Raw genomic sequence first — 6,356 nt, 5'->3', positions numbered from 1 at the left:
TTATTATTATTAAAATTGAGGCTGGGTGGCCATCTGTCAGGGTTGCTTTGCTTGTGCTTTGGGTACACAAAGGCAGAAGAGGGTTGGACTCAGTGGCCCAAGGGCTCTCTTCCAACCCTCTTTGTTGTTGTTATTGTTGTTGTTGTTATTATTAACATCAAGGCTGTATTTGTTCCTGTTTTGTTTGTTTTTTTACTTCAAAATGAGGCATGTGCAGAGTGCATAGCAATTTGTTCATAGTTTTTTTAAAAAAAACTCTAGTCCGGCCCTCCAACTGTCTGAGGGGCTGTGGACTGGCCCCCTGTTTAAAAAGTTTGGGGACCCCTGCAGTAGAGTCTCACTTATTCAACACTCGCTTATCCAATGTTCTGGATTATCCAACTCATTTTTGTAGTCAATATTTTCAATATATCGTGATATTTGGTGCTAAATTCGTAAATACAATAATTACAACATAACATTATAACATGTTATATGATATTTTGGTGCTTAATTTGTAAAATCATAACCTAAGGGCCCGGGCTGTGGCGCAGGCTGGAGAGCAAGCCAGCTGCAACCAACTGCAATGAATCACTCTGACCAGGAGGTCATGAGTTCGAGGTCCGCTTGGAGCCTATGTTTGTCTTGTCTTTGTTCTATGTTAAAAGGCATTGAATGTTTGCCTATATGTGTAATGTGATCCACCCTGAGTCCCCTTCGGGGTGAGAAGGGCGGAATATAAATGCTGTAAATAAATAATAAATAAATAATTTGATGTTTAATAGGCTTCTCCTTAATCTCTCCTTATTATCCAACATATTCGCTTATCCAACGTTCTGCCGGCCCGTTTATGTTGGATAAGTGAGACTCTACTGTATTTTACCTGCTGATGATGTGTTATCTATTTATTTTATCTTGCTCTGTTGTAATTACAGTAGAGTCTCACTTATCCAAGCTAAACGGGCTGGCAGAAGCTTGGATAAGCAAATATCTTGGATAATAGGGAGGGATTAAGGAAAAGCCTATTAATCATCAAATTAGGTTATGATTTTACAAATTAAGCACCAAAACATCATGTTTTACAACAAATTTGACAGAAACAGTAGGTCAATACGCAGTAATGTAATGTTGTAATTACTATATTTACGAATTTAGCACCAAAATATCATGATATATTGAAAACATTGACTACAAAAATGGCTTGGATAATCCAGAGGCTTGGATAAGCGAGGCTTGGATAAGTGAGACTCTACTGTAATTACTTGGGCTTGGCCCCATGATAGCAGCCCCGGGTCTCTTTGGTGAGATGGAGGCGGGGTACAAAAATAAAGTTATTATTATTATTATTATTATTATTATTACATATCCATGCACCTATGGAGCACCCAGTGGCGCAATGGGTTAAACCCTTGTGCCGGCAGACTGCTGACTTGAAGGTTGGGTTGCTGACCTGAAGGTTGCTGGTTCGAATGCAACTCAGGGAGAGCACAGATGAGCTCCCTCTGTCAGCTCCAGCTCACCATGTGGGGACATGAGAAAAGCCTCCCACAAGGATGGTAAAACATCAAACATCTGGGCAACGTCCTTGCAGACGGCCAATTCTCTCACACCAGAAGTGACTTGCAGTTTCTCAAGTCGTTCCTGATTCACACAAAAAAACCCGCATACACATCTGTATGTTAAGAAACACTGCGTAACAACACTTGAATTTTTTGCAGTTCCTGGTTTGAAAGTGTTATTTCCTGTTTATTTGTGCGGGATTTACTTTGAAAGTACTGTAGTTGTTATACTCTGGAAACTACGTTTTTGTGGCTGCCACAAACTATGCTGAATTGATTGAGACTCGATGAGATATTTATTCAGAGATTCCAAGGAAATATTCATTGAAAAACTATAGCAAAAAAGTGCTGCAGGATGTCCTGCAATATAATATTGCAGTATAAAAAACTTTCCCCATGTTTTTATGATAGAACCAATTAGGAATGATGTATAACCCAGGAACAAAACTAGTGTTACATAGTGTAATGATTAAGGTCAATATTAAAATGTCGTTTTACACAACCATTCCAAGCTCTGTGTCCCAAATGGAACTGATCATCCATGTCTTGGTACCTAATAATAATCAGAATTATCCCGATTGCTTTTAGTACCTTGGAAACTCACAAAAGCATTTTCCCATCGCTGATAGCAAAAATGTAAAAAGAACAAAGTACGGTAAATCATCACCAGCTTCCTGCTCTTTCTCAACACTGAATAACTGCTGGTTGCTTAACAGTGGGGTTGGCCCTGTTGCTTTTCTGCCTGGTGTTCCCTCCCTCTTGTGTTCTGGACACAACTGTTGTCTTCTGGTGCATCTATACAGTAGAAATAATGCAGTTTGCCATCACTTTAATTGCCATGGCTCAATGCTATGGAATCCTGGGAGCTGCGGTTTCGTTTCATTTTATTTATTGTGTCAGGAGCGAATTGAGGATACAGTTATAATGTATTTAAAAACACAAAGTTAAAACTTGTCATTATACTAAATTTCCTTTGACTGTGACTGTGAGAAGGTCCCCCATTGTGCATGTGGCAGTGCTCAGGTTGCATTGTAGTAAGTGTTCTGTGGTTTGCTCTTCTCCATACTTGCATGTCGTGGACTCCACTTTGTAGCCCATTTCTTAAGGTTGGCCCTGCATCTAGTGGTACCAGAACTCAGTCTATTCAGTGCCTTCCAAGTCACCCAGTCTTCTGTGTGCCCAGGGGAAGTTTCTCATCTGGATTGAGGTTCCAGGGTTTAGCCTGCCACTTTTGGACTCTTGATTGCTGAGGTGTTCTTGCGAGTTTCTCTATAGAGCTTAGGAAGCTGTTTCTTGATTTAAGGTGTTGACATGCTGGCTGATATCCGAACAGAGGATGGGCTGGAGATATCACTGCCTTGGTCCTTTCATTACAGGCTGCTACTTCCCGATGGCTGTCAGGTGGTGCAATACCAGCTATACAGTACAATTTTTCCAGTGGTGTAGGGCATAGACATCCTGTGATAATACAGCCTCATTAAGAGCCACATCCCATGTTTTAACGTGGTGAGATGTGTTCCACACTGGGTATGCGTAGTCAGCAGCAAAGTAGCAAAGCGCAAGGACAGATGTCTTCACTGTGTCTGGTTGTGATCCCCAGGTTGTGCCAGTCTGCTTTCGTATGATATTATTTCTAGCACCCACATTTTGCTTGATATTCAGTTTGGTGAGGCACCAGCACTCGTTGGGAGAGAAAGCTTGCAGAACTGTGACCCAGAATTCCATAGCATTGAGCCATGGAAATTAAAGTGGTTTGAAACTACATTAAATCTACAGTGTAGATGCAGCCCTTGTCAGTATGAAATTAGTATATAACAGGAACGAGTTAGTTACTGGATTGGCCAGTTTTCTTCCCTGGAATCAATGTGGTTTGTTGAAAAAAAATCCAAACTAAACACCAAAAAAGGAAGCAATTTAGAAATCGACTTCTGTTTTTGAAAAACAGGTACTTTTTATCTTAAATGGTGCATTACAACTCTGGAACGTATTTAAAAGATCAATTTTCACTGCTAACAGCTTCCAGGAAAGTCATTTTTATCTATGGAGAGATCAGCCTTCCAAGACTGGTCTACCGAGTTTATTTACTTCTATTTATACATTACCTTCCTCCCACCGTGGGGATCAAGGCAGCTTTTTTTTTTTCAGTGTCAGGAGTGAGAGAATTGGCCGTCTGCTCAAGGCAGCTCACAAAATGAAATATAAAATCACTCAATCACAATAAACATTAAAACACACAATTTAAGAATCATTACGTCACCTCTGAGGATACCTGCCATAGATGTGGGCGAAACATCAGGAGAGAATGCTTCTGGAACATGGCCATACAGCCCGGAAAACACACAGCAATTCAGTGATTCCAGACATGAAAGCCTTCAACAACACATCACACAATGGTTGCAATCTGGCAGAAACAGTCCCCAGGATGCATCTATACTTTGGAATGAATGCAGTTTGACACCACTTTAATTAACATAGGTCCATACTTTGGAAAATGAGAGTTGTAGTTTTTCACAATCTGTAACCTTTTCTGCCAAAGAGTGCTGGTGCTCACCAAACTGCAGCTCCCATAATTGAACAGCATTGGGCCATGGCAGTGGAAATGGGCTCAAACTGTGTTAATTTTCTGGGAAATCAGAGTTCAAGTCCCTGCTCACTAGGTATCCTTGGGGAAGTCACATTCTCTCAGCCTAAGATGAAGGCAATGTTGAACCTACTTGGACTAAATCATTCGAAGAAACTTTTATCAGAATCGGCTAGAAGACACATAAATTGTGTGAGCGTCACCATTAGAAATATTTCAACATTGTCAAAAGTTTTATAGTTGACGCTGACTCTGTACATGCTCAGAATCTCTTTGTTCTGACAAATAAAAGGCCTTTGAGGAAAGAGATGGTTTGCAACCACTTGGAAAGTCACGGAGTTCAAGGTGTTGCAAGCAGTGCCTCACATAAGATATTTTCTTTCCTCTCCAGAAGCAGGAAACAACACAAAACTCTCCTGTGGATTACAATGCAACAGTTGTGGGTGAACATTTCACACTGTTGGACACAACCAAGTGTGACATGATTAATGTTAGATTTGGTCACAAGAATGCAAATTGCCTTCACGGGACAAAGTCATGGACAAAGAGGGTTTCATGTTTTGCCTCTGCCCACAACTCTTTATGGAAGGAATGTTCCTCTTAATATTGATTTCTCCCCTTTATCCTCCCGAATCACAAGCATGAAAAGCCCCAGATCCAAGTGGAACCTTGGTGACGCCAAAATGATCAAGCTCCCACCCACATGCTGTCTACACTGCAGAATGAATGCAGTTTGACACCACTTTAATTGCCAAGGGTCAATACTATGGAATCCTAGTTTTCGAAGACCTTTCACTGTCTCTGCCCAAGGGTGCTGGTGATGCACCAAAATAGAACTCCCAAGATTGTATAACACTGAGTCATGGCAGGTAAAGTGGTGTCAATTTGTAAATATTCTGCAGTGTAGATCAATAGTTTCCAACCTTTTTTTGACTTGAGACCACTTGCCCAGGGACCACTTTCCAACATTAATACCAAAAGGGTTACAAATCAGTTTTTGGTCAACCTTAGATTTGGTTTGGTTATCTGGGGTACTGATTCAGAAAATTGCATAGGATAGACTACATCAGCTTTAGTTTCTGATACAGAACATATGCCATCCAGTAGTCACTATTTGCCCAACCACAGAAAACCATATTTAATAAGCCTTGGCACTATAAGAGGATTTTGCGAGACCAGTCACTCTCGTTGCAATAGTGAGGCTGCGGGCCACATTTTAGTTCTTGCGGACCGCTGATGGTCCACGAACCACAGGTTGGGAACCACTGGTGAAAATGCATCCTTAATCCTTTCCCCTGATCCCTTCGCCAAAATGCTTCAGAACAGAGGTGTTTTGGATTTCGAGTTTTTTTAGGGTTTTGGAATATTGTCACTAAACCCAGCGTTAAATCATGAATTTTAAATTCATCATTATTGTATTGCAATATTTGTACCCTGCATTTTAATATGTGTGTTTAATAGAAATGTGCTTTAATGCATGCACTTTTTGTATGCATTTTATGGGTATGTGTTCTGGATTGTGCCCTGCCTCGTAACATGAGGAGAAATAGGTTATTATTATTTTATTATGACACAGCAAACAAGATAGATATGCTGGATTTCGTATCACAAAATCGAACAAGTCAAACACTTCCGAAGTGTCTAGGACTGTGTGATGTATTTTCGGATGATGCGTGCAGATCCCAGTAGGGTGGCCTTTTGCAGTTGGCAGATCGTAATTTTGTCAATGCCTATTGTTTCCAAATGCCGGCTGAGATCTTTTGGCACGGCACCCAGTGTGCCCATCACCACTGGGACCACCTGCACTGGTTTCTGCCAGAGTCTTTGAAGTTCAATCTTGAGGTTCTGATAGCGGCCGAGTTTTTCCTGTTGTTTTTCGTCAATGAGACTGTCACCTAGGATGGCAACATCAAGGATCCAAACCTTTTTCTTTTCCACAACTGTGATGTCTGGTGTGTTGTGTTCCAGAACTTTGTTAGTCTGGATTCGGAAGTCCCACAGTATCTTTGCATGCTCATTTTCCAATACTTTTGAAGGTTTGTGATCCCAGCAGTTCTTTGCTGCTGGGAGGTGGTACTTGAGGCATATTATTATTATTATTATTATTATTATTATTATTATTATTATTATTATTAAATACACATCAAGAGTAGTACACAGCAAACATGATCACTATGTTGGCTTTTGTACTGGATCACACATTGGACACTTCCCAAGTGTCTAGGGCTGTGTGATGT

This window comes from Anolis carolinensis, chromosome 2 (assembly GCF_035594765.1).
Source record: "Anolis carolinensis isolate JA03-04 chromosome 2, rAnoCar3.1.pri, whole genome shotgun sequence".
In the NCBI taxonomy this organism is placed as follows: Eukaryota; Metazoa; Chordata; class Lepidosauria; order Squamata; family Dactyloidae; genus Anolis; species Anolis carolinensis.
This window is presented reverse-complemented; position numbering follows the sequence as displayed.